Genomic DNA, 17,016 nt, shown 5'->3' with positions numbered 1-17,016 from the left:
TAAGACCGCCTAGGCCTACACAAGCTCCCGGTTGCTACCCACTTTTACTCCCCCTCCCATTCCCGCACTGACCTTTCTGTCCTGGGCCTGCTCCATTGTCAGAGTGAGGCCCAGCGCAAATTGGAGAAATATTTCGCTTGGGCAGTTTACAACCCAGTGGCATGAACATTGACTTCTCTAACTTCAAGTAACCCTCCCTTTCCCTCCCTCTCTCCGTCCCTCCCCAACCCTAGTTCTCCGACTAGTTTCACTGTCCCCCCCCCCCCACCCCCCCCCCGATTAATTGCACTATTTCTATGCCTCCATTTCACCTTCCCCCATAGTCAACAATGATCCATTCTACATTTCCATCAGCGTCTGCTTCGATTTGTCATTTTCACACCTTACCCTTCCATATCTCTAGTTTCCCTCACCACTAACTCTCAGGCTAAGTAGGGTCCCGACCCGAAATGTCACCCATTCCTTCTCTCCGGAGATGAGAAAGTGGGAGAATACAGAATGAGTGTGGATGGACGATTGGTGTGGAATCGGTGGGCCGAAAGGGCCTGTTTCCTTGTATTTTCTGTCTAAACTGAAAGTAAGCATGCAGGTACAGCAGGCAGTGACGAAAGCGAATGGCATGTTGGCCTTCATAACACATCATACTCAACTCCCCACATATACCCACTCCCCACATACGCAATGGGGCAATTTACCGATGCCATTTAAACACCAACCCTGCACATCTTTGGGATGTGGGAAGAAACTGGAGCACCCAGAGAAAACCCACGCGGTCACGGGGAGAACATGCAAATTCCACACAGACAGCACTCGAGCTCAGGATTGAACCCGGATCTCTGGCGCAATGGGACAGCATCTCCAGCAGCTGCACGACTGCGATGGCCTGGAATGTCACTGCACAAGAAGGATCTCGACCCGGAACGGCACCCATTCCTTCTCTCCAGAGATGCCACCTGTCCTGCTGAGGTACTCCAGCATTTGTTGTCTATCTGCGGTGTAAACCAGCATCTGCAGTTCCTTCCTACATATTTATTTTATTTTTATTTTTTTAATAATCATTTTTATTAGCGGCAGATACATGTCCTATTAAAAACATTTCATGTATATCATTCCTACATTACTAATATTATCAATTGATATTAACTCTGCTTCTAGTATTTCTTTTTGATATAGATAGAAAATAAGAAAGAGAAATTAAAAAGGAAAAAGTATAATGAAGAAGAATGGAATAATTTACTAAAATTACAACTTTGGAGATAAGTTCGTAAATTATAAAGTTTAACTTTTCATCTGATCCTTAATTCGAGTTTCAGTCAGGTTCACTTGCCGAGCCAGGTCTGCCCCTTCAAGTAGTCAATGAATGGAGACCATATTCTGATATAAAGTTCTTGTTTGTATTCCTACATATTTAAACTGCACAGTGCATTGACTTGACTGTGGCCACAATGGTACAAAAGCGCTCAGTTTATCAATCACAAAGATGTGAATATACTTGTAGATACCACAGATGCGGGTTTGCACAAAAAGACACAGAGTGCTGGAGTAACTCAGCGGGTCAGGCAGCATCTCTGGGTAACATGCATAGGTGACATGTAGAAAACAATCTGCAGTTGCTGGTTTTGCCACTACTGAAGGGTTTCAACGCGATTCACCCATTCCTTCTCTCCAGAGATGCTGCTCCAGTTACTCCAGCATTTGGGAGCCTATCTTGTGGTCGGATGATTCAGTTGCTGTTATCGGACAACTGAACCATCCCACCACAACCAGAGAGCAGTGCTGACCTGCAGCCTACCTCTTTGGTGACTCTCGGACTAATTCTCTGGATGCTTTCATGAGAGAGTTAGATAGGGCTCTTAAAGATAGCGGAGTCAGTGGATATGGGGAGAAGGCAGGAACGGGGTACTGATTGTGGATGATCAGCCGTGATCACAGTGAATGGCGGTGTTGGCTCGAAGGGCCGAATGGCCTACTCCTGCACCTATTGTCTCGACCTGAAACAATAGATCTGAGGAAAGACATTCTTGCCATAGAGGGAGTACAGCAAAGGTTCACCAGACTGATTCCTGGGATGTCAGGACTTTCATATGAAGAAAGACTGGATAGACTTGGTTTGTACTCGCTAGAATTTAGAAGATTGAGGGGGAATCTTATAGAAACTTACAAAATTAAGGAGTTGGACAGGCTAGATGCAGGAAGATTGTTCCCGATGTTGGGGAAGTCCAGAACAAGGGGTCACAGTTTAAGGATAAGGGGGAAGTCTTTTAGGACCGAGATGAGAAAAACATTTTTCACACAGAGAGTGGTGAATCTCTGGAACTCTCTGCCACAGAAGGTAGTTGACGCCAGTTCATTGGCTATATTTAAGAGGGAGTTAAGTCAAGTCAAGTCAAGTTTATTTGTCACATACACATACGAGATGTGCAGTGAAATGAAAGTGGCAATGCTCGCGGACTTTTGTGCAAAAAGAGTTAGAAGTGGCCCTTGTGGCTAAAAGGATCAGGGGGTATGGAGAGAAGGCAGGTATGGGATACTGAGTTGGATGATCAGCCATGATCATATTGAATGGGGGTGCAGGCTCGAAGGGCCGAATGATCTACTGCTGCACCTATTTTCTATGTTTCTATTAAACGTCACCCATTCCTTCTATCCAAAGATGCTGCCTGTCCCGCTGAGTTACTCGGGCATTTTGTATCTATCTTCGGTACTGTCTGAGTCCACGACTCTATGGCTCAAAGTCGACAGAACATTTCTCTCTTGCATTCGTCCCTATCCATCAGGCAGGGAAAGGGATACATCAAGGACATCGCAACCGACAAAGCGGTTTACAATCGCATTTTTCAAGGTGATCCGTCATTGTGTAAATCTCGGATCCAGTTGAAAGGAAGAAAATTCATGTGGCATTCCTAAGATAGGAGCAATCTCTGGACGACAATTGTGAGCCAATTTTGATAAGCAACGCAAAGCACACAAGCAATTTAGTTTACTTTAGTTTCGAGATACAGCGTGGAAGCAGGCCATTCGGCCCACCAAGTCCACGCCGACAATCGATCCCCGCACACGCTATCACTATCCTACACACTAGGGACAATTTACAATTTTTACCGATGCCAGATGGACTAACCTACAAGCCTGTATGTCTTTGGAGCGTGGGACCAAACTGGAACACCCGCGGAAAGCCCACTCGGTCACAGGGAGGATGTGCAAACTCCGTACAGACAGCGCCAGAGTTAGGATTGAACCAGTGTCTCTGGTGCTGTAGAGCAGCAACTCTACCATTATACCACCGTGCTGACCCAACTAGAATCTAGTGTCTTGAAATACAATTGGAGGTTAAATGCCTTCGGTAAAATTGTAATTTGTCCTTGGTGTGGAGGATAGTGCTAGTATATGGGGGTGATCACTGATCGCTGTGGACTCAATGGGCTAAAGGGCCTGTTTCCGTGCTTTATATGCAAAGTCAAAGTCTAAGGTGCAATAGACATAGAAACATAGAAAATAGGTGCAGGAGTAGGCCATTCGGCCCTTCGAGTCTGCACCGCCATTCAATATGATCATGGCTGATCATCCAACTCAGTATCCTGTACCTGCCTTCTCTCCATACCCCCTGATCCCTTTAGCCACAAGGGCCACATCTAACTCCCTCTTAAATGTAGTCAATGAACTGTGGCCTCAACTACCTTTTGTGGCAGAGAATTCCACAGATTCACCACTCTCTGTGTGAAAAAAATGTTTTTCTCATCTCGGTCCTAAAATATATCCACCTTATCCTTGAACTGTGACCCTTTGTAGGTTGAGGTAGTTGAGGCCAGTTCATTGGCTATATTTAAGAGGGAGTTAGATGTGGGCCTTGTGGCTAAAGGGATCAGGGGGTATGGAGAGAAGGCAGGTACAGGATACTGAGTTGGATGATCAGCCATGGTCATATTGAATGGCGGTGCAGGCTCGAAGGGCCAAATGGCCTACTCCTGCACCTATTTTCTATGTTTCTATCCCTCCATACCTTGCATATCCATGTGCCTATCCAAATTCTGCTCTTATATTTGACTATTGTATCTGCCTCCACCACCATCCCTGGTGGCAGCTGAGTGGCAAATGATTCTATCACTTATGATCTTATGAAACTAAAAAAAAAAAACCCCCAACAATTGACAAAACTATAAGGTTCCTAACGCACTTTCCGGCATTTCCAATCAGGCATTCGAGAGCAGCATGCACAATGCCCATTGTAGCGAGTTCTTCAGCTTTCGAACGACGTGCAAATTTAATTTGGAATATCTAATCAGACATGGCAAAAAAGTGTAGCAAATGATTTACATGGCAGGAGAAGTCATGAGGAAAAGTGTATCAATTGCAAGACTTGCTGAATTTGAAAAGTCGTGTTGGAAAATGGACGGAAATTAAAACCTTGTTTACGTGTGGGCGCAGATGCGAAACATACACAAACGATAATTTAATGTGCACATCTGCACACTCTTGGCTTATTCATGTCAGAACATGCTTGGTTGCTTATCTCGTCGCTAAAGCATAAAGGGTGACCAGATTTTAAATGTACATCGCTAATTGTAGCGTTTATTGTCGCCAATACAGCTCCCATTGCTTTGTTCAGTCTACTTACTGTAGGAGATCACATTGCCCTTCAAATACATTATAACACCTTTAGACTTTACTTTAGACTAATGGCCCTGTCCCACGGTACCAGTTCATTCCAAGAGCTCTCCCGAGTTTGCCCTGATTCAAACTCGGAGATTCACGGTAATGGCCGCTCGTCGGTGCTCAGGGCTCTCGAGGAAATTTTTCAACATGTTGAAAAATCTTCACGAGTCTTCCCGTGCTTTACCTGCTGTTCGCGTGTCTTCCCGAGTGCCTGCCGTCAGCGTAACGAGCCACTAAGAGACGTCCCCGAGCTCCGACGTACCCGCTACGTTCATTCTCCGTGCTTACCATGAGTTTGATTTTTTTTTAACTCGGGAGAGCTCTTGGAATGAACTCGTACCGTGGGACAGTGCCATTAGAGTCATATAGTGTGGAAACAGGCCCTTTGGCCCAACTTGCCCACACCGGCCAACATGTCCCAGCTACACTAGTCCATCCCTCCAAACCTGTCCTATCCATGTACCTGTCTTACTGTTACTTAAATGTAGGGATAGTCCCAGCCTCAACTACCTCCTCTGGCAGCTTGTTCCATACACCCACCGCCCTTTGTGTGAAAAAGTTACCCCTCCGGTTCCTATTAAATCTTTTCCCCTTCAGAAATACAGCGTGGAAACCAGTCCTTGGGAGAGTCCGTGCTGACCAGCGATCACACTCGCATTGTCCTACAAACTAGGGACAATTTACTAGCCACAGAAGCCAATTGACGTACAAATCTGTTCAAGAAGGAACTGCAGATGCTGGAAAATCGAAGGTACACAAAAATGCTGGAGAAACTCAGCGGGTGCAGCAGCATCTATGGAACGAAGGAAATAGGCAACGTTTCGGGCCAAAACCCTTCTTCAGACTGATGGGGGTTGGGTGGGGGGGAGAAGGAAGGAAAAAGGGGAGGAGGAGGAGCCCGAGGGCGGGGGGGGATGGGAGGAGACAGCTCGAGGGTTAAGGAAGGGGAGGAGACAGCAAGGGCTAGCAAAATTGGGAGAATTCAACGTTCATGCCATCAGGATGCAAGCAACCCAGGCGGAATATGAGGTGCTGTTCCCTCCAATTTCCGGTGTTGCTCACTCTGGCAATGGAGGAGACCCAGGACAGAGAGGTCGGATTGGGAATGGGAGGGGGAGTTGAAGTGCTGAGCCACCGGGAGTTCAGGTAGGGTCTTGCGGACTGAGCGGAGGTGTTCGGCGAAACGATCGCCCAACCGCCGCTGTACGTTTTCGGAGTGTGGGAGGAAACCTGGAGACCGTGACCTCTAACAATTCCCCCAGAGAGAACGTTAGCGTTATTTACCAACTAGGAACATCAAAAAAGCTATGGCGATGATGATGGTGATTCAATATCCCTCAATGCCCCCCAGAACACTCCATGTTGAAGCCGCTGTACGTTTTAGTACTCCAGCACCGTGGCCTTGTGTGTGTTAACCAGCATGTGCAGCTCCTTGCTTTGACACAGGTACATCGATGCACTGGGAATGGAGAGATATGGATCAGGTGCTGACAGGTGAGATCAGTTTAACTTGACTCTCACGTTTGGCACCGATATTGTGGGTTTAAGGGCCTGGTCCTCCGCTGTTCATTTGAATGTTGGTGCTGGCTCGAAGGGCTGATTGGCCTACTCCTGCACCTATTTTTCTATGTTTTTAAAATGGCACTGGCCACCACCGATTGGCAGAACATCTGCTGCATCTTGAAAGAGCACAGCCTCCTCAGAAAGTACAGACGGCTCGGTCCCATCTTAAACAAAAGTGCCTCAGCGTTCCTGGACCAGTCTAGTTTGCTGAGTCTTTGGTAGCGCGACTCACCCATTGCAGCGCCCCCTACAGCCTGTCTGTCTTTTTTTGTTTTTTTTGTCTAGTTAAATGTAGTGTTGGTGTATTTTAATACTTGTTTTAAATGTGTATATGTGGGGGGCGGGGAGGGGGGGGGAAACCGTTTATAATCTCTTCCCTGTCCGGGAGACCCGACCTTTTACCTGTTGAGTCTCCGTTGTCGTTGGGGCCTAGCACCGTGGAGCGGCCTCCAACCTGAACGACCCGGGGGCTCGGGAGACTGCGGAGCTGCGGACTATTCACCATCTGGCCGGCCTCGGAACGTGGGGAGCGGTGGTGACTCGCTGCTGCGACTCGACTCCTGGGGCTCGGAGGCTCCAGCAACGCAGCCGCAGGTCCGGTGGACTGGGACATCGGGAGCTGGCAGGTCCGGGGGGAGAGAGAGACCGCTTCCTGGAGCTCCCGCAACGCGACTTCTCCAGCCCGTGTCGCGGAGTTGGAATGACCCGGAGTGGGGTCGTACATCGCCCGGCGCGGCTTCATGGTCGTGGGATATTCCAGCGCCCGCCGGGGGCTCCAACTTCGAGACTTTTAGACCGGGAGCAGGGCCGTACATCGCCCCGCGCGGCCTATAATGGCCGTGGGACTTACCATCGCCCGCCTGGGGCTTGGACATCGGGAGAGACATGGATAACAGGGGAGAGAAAAGACTTTGCCTTCCATCACAGTGGGTCCACTGTGGTGGATGTTTGTGTGAATTTAATTGTGTGTATGTCTAGGAATTGTCTTTGTTTGTATGGCTGTGGAAACAGAATTTTGTTTGCGCCTCACTGAGGCTCAAATGACAATAAAAGGTATTGTATTGTATTTATGGCCAGGTAAAGTCCAAGGTATTGTAGAAAATGCAGATGCTGGTTTAAACCAAAAAGAGACACAAAATGCTGGAGAAACTCAGCGGAACAGGCAGCGTCCCTGGATAGAAGCAATGGGTGACGTTTCGAGTCGAGATCCTTCTTCAGAAGGGAATCAACCCGAAACGATGTCCATTCCTTAAACTCCAAGGAACGTGTATCTTTGGTAAACCCCCCCCCCCCCCCCCCCCCCCGGGGACACCCCCTCCCCCCAGAAAAAAAAAAAAATTTGCACTACGACGACTGTATGTACATATATATATTTATTGCTCATTATTCTATGTTCGCTCTTCTGGGTGAGATGCTAAATGCATTTCCTTATCTCTGTACTGTGCACTGCACAATGACAATAAAGTTTGAATCTGAATCTGCGGTTTCCGGAGATTTTTGTCAGTCTCCCTACCTGCTTCCACTACCTGCAACCTCCGGCAACCACCTGCAACCTCCGGGAACCGCACGGAAACCTTGGGTAGGGCACAAAGTCTCCAGAGGTTTCCGTTCAGGTTTCCTAAGTGGGACAGGGGCATAAGTCTTGTCGATGTAGTGTCAGTGATTCAGCCCACACCACTCAACAAAGCATTGATATTATACACAGGACATATTTACAGACATGCCCACACAATGAAATAATTTGCATGTGCATCAGTTGCCAACTCATAGGTCAGCAGTTAGGCACAGGATGAGATGCTTAAAGACACAGAGGAACCTCCCTTTACTGGGAAGTTCAACAGAGTTCTGCTCACATTAAAACTCAAGGCCAATAGTCCACACAAGATCACCATCTGGTGTGCCAAAGAAAACCGTATTAGTCATCCAGCGCGGAAACAAGCCCCTTAGTCCAACTTGCCTACACCGGTCAACATGTCTCATCTACACTGGGCAGCATGGTGGTGCAGCGGTAGAGATGCCGGCTTATTGGCCTGTCCCACTTAGGCGATTTTTTCGGCAACTGTCACGGTCATAGTAGGTCGTCGGAAAAACAGCGACTGGACCCCCCATCTACGACAATGTCCACGACAACCTACCGCCAAGTCAACGTCAAGCTGCCGACAACCGGCGGCCCGACCGTCGCGACTGAGGACGTCAGGACCGCAACCTACCACAACCTACGAAGTCAACTCGAACCGAAACGTCGCCAACTCTTTCTCTCCAGAGATGCTGCCTCACCCACTGGGATGCAAGCTACCCAAGCAAAATATAAGATGCTGTTCCTCCAATTTGCGCTGGGCCTCACTCTGACAGTGGAGGAGGCTCAGGACAGAAAGGTCAGTGTGGGAATGGGAGAGGGTTTAGCAAATGAGATGATCAGGTAGATTTAGGCGGATTTAGCGTAGGAATTCAGCGAAACGATCGCCAAGCCTGCGCCTGTCCCCTCCCATTCCCATAATAACCTTTCCACCCAGGGCCTGCTCTATTGTCAGAGTCAGGCCTCATGCAAATTGGAGGAACACCACCACCTCATATTTTGCTTGGGCAGCTTACACCCCAGCGATATGATTCTTGATTTCTCTAATTTCAAGTAACCCTTGCATCCCCTCTCTCTCTCCATCACTCCCCCACCCAGGTTGTACTAGCTTCAAAGTCATCTTGGTGAGTCTCTGTAAAGACCCTGTCCCACTTTCACGACCTCTGCCGAGTTTGCCCTCGACTCATACTCGCAGCACAGTCGTATAGGTCGTAGCAGGCCGCGATGCTAGTCGTAGGTACTCGTGGCATCAAGTGGGTCGGGGCGTTTTTCTAGCATGATGAAAAATGCCCACGAGTAAAAAAAGGCCGTGAATTAGGTCGTGAAAGTGGGACAGGCCCTTCTCGTTTTCACCGAGACCCGAGCTAAAAATGACATGTTTCCTTCATCATTTTTTTTTTGCATATCTTTCCTACATTTGTTCTTATATCAAGTTCAAGTGAGTTTATTGTCATGTGTCCCTGTATAGGACATTTGAAATTCTTGCTTTGCTTCAGCACACAGAACATAGTAGGCATTTACTACAAAACCAGATACGTGTGTCCATAAACCATGATATAAATATATACAAACATGAATAAATAAACTGGTAAAGTGCAATGGGTTACAGATAATGGGTTATTAATAATCAGAGTTTTGTCCGAGCCAAGTTTAATAGCCTGATGGCTTTGGGGAAGTAGCTATTCCTGAACCTGGTTGTTGCAATCTTCAGGCTCCTGTACCTTCTACCTGAAGGTAGCAGGGAGATGAGTGTGTGGCCAGGATGGTGTGGGTCCTTGATGATACTGCCAGCCTTTTTGAGGCAGCAACTGCGATAAATCCCCTCGATGGAAGGAAAGTCAGAGCCGATTTATTTATTTTTATTTTATTTATTTTATTTAACCAGGAGAAGTCTCATTGAGATTAAAAATCTCTTTTACAAGATAGTCCTGGCCAAGACAGGCAGCAGCACAGTTCCACAGTTACAGACAATAATTTAAAAACAGAGAACATATAGTCAGTCAGAACATCAACAGACAGAAGAGCCCACTTCAACATCATTAAGAAGGGATTTAAATCTGTTTATAGAAACCAGCTCCTTAAGTTTCAGTTCATTCTGCAGCTGGTTTCAAGCGAAGGGAGCAGCATAACTAAATGCCCTTTTCCCCAGTTCAGTACGGACTTTAGGTGCAGTTAGTAAGGACAAGTCCTCAGAGCGGAGCTGATAAGTTCCTGTGCTTTTTCGAATTACATACTTCTGCAGGTATGAAGGAAGAACACCGAGGATAGTCTTATAAATAAGGATATGGCAATGATGGAGTCTGCGGGTGGACAGGGCAAACCATCCAACTTGAGCATAGAAAGAGCAGTGGTGCGTGAGGGTTTTAAAATTAGTAACAAATCTCAGTTCTCCGTGGTAGACCGTGTCCAGACTGTAGGCATTTTGAAGATGCATTCATATATAAAACATCACCATAGTCCAACACAGACATAAACGTTGCAGCAACAAGTCTTTTTTTGGCTTCAAAAGAAAAACAAGATTTGTTTCTAAAGTAAAAACCTAATTTTATCTTTAGTTTTTTCACAAGTTGCTGGATATGAGGTTTAAAAGAGAGAGAATCGTCAATTATAATTCCCAGATATTTATATTGAGACCCAGATTCAATCACAGAGCCCTGCAAAGTGGCGATAGGTGGGAGGTCCAAGGGCTTTGATTTAGCTTTAGTGAACAGCAAGACAACAGCATTGTCTTGTCAGCATTTAAAACAAGTTTTAAATCACACAGGTTACGTTGCACAGTGTTAAAAGCAGTTTGGAGCTGACAGAGAGCCTGATTTGGGGTAGACGCAGAGCAATATATATCAATACTTCCGAAGATGGAACTGGGGCAGTGTGTACTACTTTTTGTAGTCTTTTCCTCTCCAGGGTTCTAACCGTCAATATCTCTAGTTTCCCTTTCCCCCGACTCTCGGTCTGAACAAGGGTCTCGACCCGCAACGTCACCTATTAGTTTTCTCCACAGATGCTGTCTGACCTGCTGGGTTATTCCAGCTATTGTGTACAGAGCACTGTAAAAAAACCAGCGGTGGACCTGGATTCTGGTCCGGTGACCTAGTATTGTTAATAATTTATCGTATTATTAATATGTACTTTTATTTATTGTGCTGTTTCATTAATGTGGCTGTAAAGATCCAGCAAGCAGGAATTCATGGTTCACTTCTCGATGCATGTGACAATTAGATACTCTTGCCTCACGAGTTCAGTCATCCAGTTACTATTACACATTGAACATGTGTGGGTCTTCATACGCAGACCGGTTGCGGGAGTGGGTCGCTGGAGGCCCTGCTGCAGCCTGGGGCACGGCTGGACCGGGCGCCGCTCCAAGACGCCGAGCACGTGGACCGCACACGGCCAACAGCGGTGGAACAGCGGCAGAGGACGCCACGGCCACGCTTGGCCAGGCAGGCCCGGCAACTCCGCCAGGGCAACAGACCTTCATGGTCAGGTCTAGATCCCTGCACTTACAAGAAGTGGGACTTGGAACTTGGCGCCAAACTGGCGAAGCTGTATACCGACTCCTCTGTGACTGTGCATCTGTGGAATTCTCTGCCTCAGAGGGCGGTGGAGGCCGGTTCTTTGGATACTTTCAAGAGAGAGCTAGATAGGGCTCTTAAAGATAGCGGAGTCAGGGGACATGGGGAGAAGGCAGGAACGGGGTACTGATTGGATATGATCAGCCATGATCACATTGAATGGTGGTGCTGGCTCGAAGGGCCGAATGGCCTACTCCTGCACCTATTGCCTATTGTACTCCTGCTACACAGTTGATGAGTATCTGAGATGGATCAAATCATGAGAGGAATAGATCGGGCAGATGCACACTCTTGCCCAGAGTAGGTGAATCGAGGACCAGAGGACAAAGGATTAAGGTGAATGGGAAAAGATTTAATAGGATTCTAAGGGGTAACGTTTTCCACACTAAGGGTGGTGGCTGTTTGGTACAAGCTGTCAGAGGAGGTAGTTGAGCCTGGGACTATCCCAACGTTTAAGAAACAGTTAGATGGGTACATAGATAGGGCAGGTTTGGAGGGATATGGACCAAACTTGGGCAGGTGGGAATTGTAGCTGGGACATGGGCCTGTTCCCACTGTGTATCACTCTCTGACTCTCTTTTCCTCTTGCTATGACTCAGAGCTTATGTATATTGATACTTGTACTGTGTACATACAAAAATGAAATTTACTGTTCCATGGTACATGTGACAAATAAATAAAGTAGCATAAAGGGTTGGGGATGTGTGGGAGGCTCAGAATACCAAGAAAACCTTGCGTGACTGAAGTTACTTGGTTCGAGAGGAAATAAGGCGATGAGTGCAATGTGGTTAGATACAAAATGCTGTAATAACTCGAGTCTGAAGAAGCATGTCGTCCCGAAATGTCACGCATTCATTCTCTCCAGAGATGCTGCCTGACCCGCTGAGTTACTCCAGCATTGTGTCTATCTTCGATTTAAAACCGGCATCTGCAGTTCCTCCCTACACAAGTGCAATGTGGTGATGTTTGCAGCCTCCCTGCACTTCAACCAAGCAGACACTGACAGCCTGCCATCTTCATCCATCTCACAACAACAGAGAGCCATTTGGCCCATCAAGTCCATGCTGGATCCCAAAAGTATATTCAATCCCACCCCCCAACTTAGAAACATAGAAAATAGGTACAACCTGCGCAGAGTACTGGCATGCCTAGACGACACCCACCCTGAGTCACAGGGAGATGGTGCAAGCTCCACACAGACAGCACCAGAGCTCAGAACTGAACCCAGGTTATGGAAGCTATGCAGTAGCAGAGCTACTGGTTAGCACGCAATAAAGTTAGCACGCACTTTTTCTCTGCACTTGGTATACGTGACAATAAACGTAGCTGGTTGTACCACTATGTCAGGAGTGTTTTATTCTCATATGTCTCAAAACGGAACAATTAAATTCTTACTTGTAGCAGCACAACAGATATTTAAACATAGCTCGCAGCACACACCATGATATAAAACAAAAAAAATCAATTAAAAAAAGTGTAAACAATGCAAAAACAAAGCCTGAAGTCCCTGGCGCAATTAATTAATATAAATGTTTCTTTTTTTTCCATTCACATTTAAATTATGTTTTATTATTAATGTTTAATGTTTTATGTGTCATTCTTAATTGCCATAGAGGGAGTGCAGAGAAGGTTCACCAGACTGATTCCTGGGATGTCAGGACCGTCTTATGAAGAAAGACTGGATAGACTTGGTTTATACTCTCTAGAATTTAGGAGATTGAGAGGGGATCTTATAGAAACTTACAAAATTCTTAAGGGGTTGGACAGGCTAGATGCAGGAAGATTGTTCCCGATGTTGGGGAAGTCCAGGACAAGGGGCCACAGCTTAAGGATAAGGGGGAAATCCTTTAAAATCGAGATGAGAAGAACTTTTTTCACACAGAGAGTGATGAATCTCTGGAACTCTCTGCCACAGAGGGTAATCGAGGCCAGTTCATTGGCTATATTTAAGAGTTATATTTATATTGGCTATATTTAAGAGGGAGTTAGATGTGGCCCTTGTGGCTAAGGGGATCAGAGGGTATGGAGAGAAGGCAGGGACGGGATACTGAGTTGGATGATCAGCCATGATCATATTGAATGGCGGTGCAGGCTCGAAGGGCTGAATGGCCTACTCCTGCACCTAATTTCTATGTTTCTATGTTTCTATTAATTGTCACTGTATGACGTGATGTTACTTGCGAGCGGAGCACCAAGGCAAATTCCTTGTATGTGAACATACTTGGTCAATAAATGTATTCATTCATTCATTCAGTTTTTTAGTTTAGAGGTACAGCGCGGAATACAGCGTTGGATCGCGGGTCCGAACCGACCAGTGATCCCCACCCATTAACACAATCCCACACACACCGGGGCCAATTTTACATTTATACCAAGCCAATTAACCTACAAACCTGTACGCCTTTGGAGTGTGGGAGGAAAGCGAAGATCTCGGAGAAAACCCACGCAGGTCACGGGGAGAACGTACAAACAACATAGAAACATAGAAAATAGGTGCAGGGGTAGGCCATTCGGCCCTTCGAGCCTGCACCGCCATTCAACATGATCATGGCTGATCATCCAACTCAGTATCCTGTACCTGCCTTCTCTCCATGCCTCCTGATTCCTTTAGCCACAAGGGCCACATCTACCTCCCTCTTAAATATAGCCAATGAACTGGCTTCAACCACCCTCTGTGGCAGAGAATTCCAGAGATTCACCACTCTCTGTGTGAAAAAGGTTTTTCTCATCTCGGTCCTAAAGGATTTCCCCCTTATCCTTAAACTGTGACCCTTTGTTCTGGACTTCCCCAACATCGGGAACAATCTTTCTGCATCTAGCCTGTCCAACCCCTTAAGAATTTTGTACATTTTATAAGATCCCCCCTCAATCTTCTAAATTCTAGCGAGTACAAGCCGAGTCTATCCAGTCTTTCTTCATATGAAAGTCCTGACATCCCAGGAATCAGTCTGGTGAACCTTCTCTATATTCCCTCTATGGCAAGAATGTCTTTCCTCAGATTAGGAGACCAAAACGGTATGCAATACTCCAGGTGTGGTCTCACCAAGACCCTGTACAACTGCAGTAGAACCTCCCTGCTCCTATACTCAAATCCTTTTGCTATGAATGCTAACATACCATTCGCATTCTTCACTGCCTGCTGCACCTGCATGCCTACTTTTAATGACAAATCCCTCGTCCAAATCATTAATATATATTGTAAATAGCTGGGGTCCCAGCACTGAGCCTTGCGGTACCCCACTAGTCACTACTTGCCATTCTGAAAAGGACCCGTTTACTCCTACTCTTTGCTTCCTGTCTGCCAGTCAGTTCTCTATCCACATCAATACTGAACCCCCAATACCATGTGCTTTAAGTTTGTATACTAATCGCTTATGTGGGACCTTGTCGAAAGCCTTCTGAAAGTCCAGATACACCACATCCACTGGTCCTCCCTTATCCACTCTTCTAGTTACATCCTCGAAAAATTGTATAAGATCCGTCAGACATGATTTACCTTTCATAAATCCATGCTGACTTTGTCCAATGATTTCACCACTTCACCGTTTTCTCTCTCCCTCCCTTTTTAAAAAGTGTGGTTACATTAGCTACCCTCCAGTCCTCAGGAACTATTCCAGAATATAATGAGTTTTGAAAAATTATCACTAATGCATCCACTATTTCTGCGGCTACTTCCTTAAGTACTCTGGGATGCAGCCTATCTGGCCCTGCGGATTTGTCGGCCTTTAATCCATTAAATTTACCTAACACCACTTCCCCGCTAACGTCAGTTCCTCCCGTTTGACCCCCGGTCCCCTGGTATTTTTGTCAGATTATTTATGTCTTCCTTAGTGAAGACAGAACCAAAGTAGTTATTCAATTGGTCTGCCATGTCCTTGTTCTCCATGATCAATTCACCAGTTTCAGACTGCAAGGGACCTACATTTGTTTTAGAAACATAGAAACATAGAAATTAGGTGCAGGAGTAGGCCATTCGGCCCTTCGAGCCTCCACAGCCATTTAATATGATCATGGCTGATCATAACTAACTTTTAACTAATCTTTTTCTCTTCACATATCTATAAAAACTTTTGCAGTCAGTTTTTATGTTCCCTGCCAGTTTTCTTTTTCATAATCTATTTTCCTAATTAAGCCCTTTGTCCTCCTCTGTTGGACTCTGAATTTCTCCCAGTCCTCTGGTAGGCTGCTTTTTCTGGCTAATTTGTATGCTTCATCTTTTGTTTTGATACTATCCCTGATTTCCCTTGTTATCCACAGAAGCACTACCTTCCCTGATTTATTATTTTGCCTTCTTTCTTTAAATTTAGGACGCTTGTTTCTGAATTAATAATGTCAGTCTCCATCCTAATGAAGAACTCAACCATATTATGGTCACTCTTGCCCAAGGGGCCACGCACAACAAGACTGCTAACTAACCCTTCCTCATTACTCAATACCCAGTCTAGAATAGCCTGCTCTCTCGTTGGTTCCACTACATGTTGGTTTAGAAAACTATCCCGCATACATTCCAAGAAATCCTCTTCCTCAGCACCCCTGCCGATTTGATTCTCCCAATCTATATGTAGATTGAAGTCACCCATTATAACTGTTTTACCTTTGTCGCACGCATTTCTAATTTCCTATTTGATGCCATCCCCAACTCCACTACTGCTGTTAGGTGCCCTGTACACAACTCCCACCAGCGTTTTCTGCCCCTTATTGTTTCGCAGCTCTACCGATATCAATTCCACATCCTCCAAGCTAATGTTCTTCCTTTCTATTGCGTTAATCTTCTCTCTAACCAGCAATGCTACCCCTGCGTGCCACTTTTACTTTTCACCTTGCTACCTATTGCTTCTACCCTCATTTTACACCCCTCGGTCTCTACGCTCACAAATTTAAGAAACCCTTTCCCTTTAACTCCATCCTCGACTATCCCATTCGACACCCCACCCCCCTTATTCAGTTTAAAGCCACCCTTGTAGCAGTGGCAAACCTGCCTGCCAGAATGCTGGTCCCCCACCTGTTAAGATGCAATCTGTCACTTTTGTACAGTTCCCCCTTACCCCAAAACAGATCCCAGTGATCTAAGAATCTAAATCCCTGCCCCGTGCACCAGTTCCTCAGCCACACGTTCAGGTCCCGTATCCCCCTGTTCCTGCTCTCGCCAGCACGGGGAACTGGAAGCAAACGCAAATACCGTACAGTGCAAGATAAAGCCAGTAAAGACCGATCAAAGAAAGTCAGCGGAATCTTTGAATACCATGGCTAATCATAATCATACTTTATTAGCCAAGTATGTTTTGCAAAATTGTTCCCAATGTTGGGCGAGTCCAGAACCAGGGGCCACAGTCTTAGAATAAAGGGGAGGCCATTTAAGACCGAGGGGAGAAAAAAACTTTTTCACCCAGAGAGTTGTGAATTTATGTAATTCCCTGCCACAGAGGGCAGTGGAGGCCAAGTCACTGGTTGGATTTAAGAGCGAGTTAGATAGAGCTCTAGGGGCTAGTGGATTCAAGGGATATGGGGAGAAGGCAGGCACGGGTTATTGATAGGGGACGATCAGCCATGATGACAATGAATGGCGGTGCTGGCTCGACGGGCCGAATGGCCTCCTCCTGCACCTATTCTCTATGTTTCTATGTAACATATGAGGGATTTGATTTGCCATAC

The 17,016-nt window shown here is 46.3% G+C and overlaps 1 protein-coding gene across 1 annotated transcript in view; it reads right to left on the bottom strand.

Annotated features, from left to right (window-relative positions):
• Nucleotides 1-17,016, bottom strand: part of LOC129716153 (CD99 antigen-like protein 2) — a 71,972-nt gene that overhangs the window by 28,387 nt on the left and 26,569 nt on the right. The gene's annotated exons all lie outside the window — the stretch shown is intronic.

The sequence above is a fragment of the Leucoraja erinacea genome, unplaced genomic scaffold, assembly GCF_028641065.1.
Source record: "Leucoraja erinacea ecotype New England unplaced genomic scaffold, Leri_hhj_1 Leri_175S, whole genome shotgun sequence".
NCBI lineage: Eukaryota > Metazoa > Chordata > Chondrichthyes > Rajiformes > Rajidae > Leucoraja > Leucoraja erinaceus.
The sequence above is the reverse complement of the archived record's forward strand: the minus strand, read 5'-3'. Positions and strand labels throughout refer to the sequence as shown.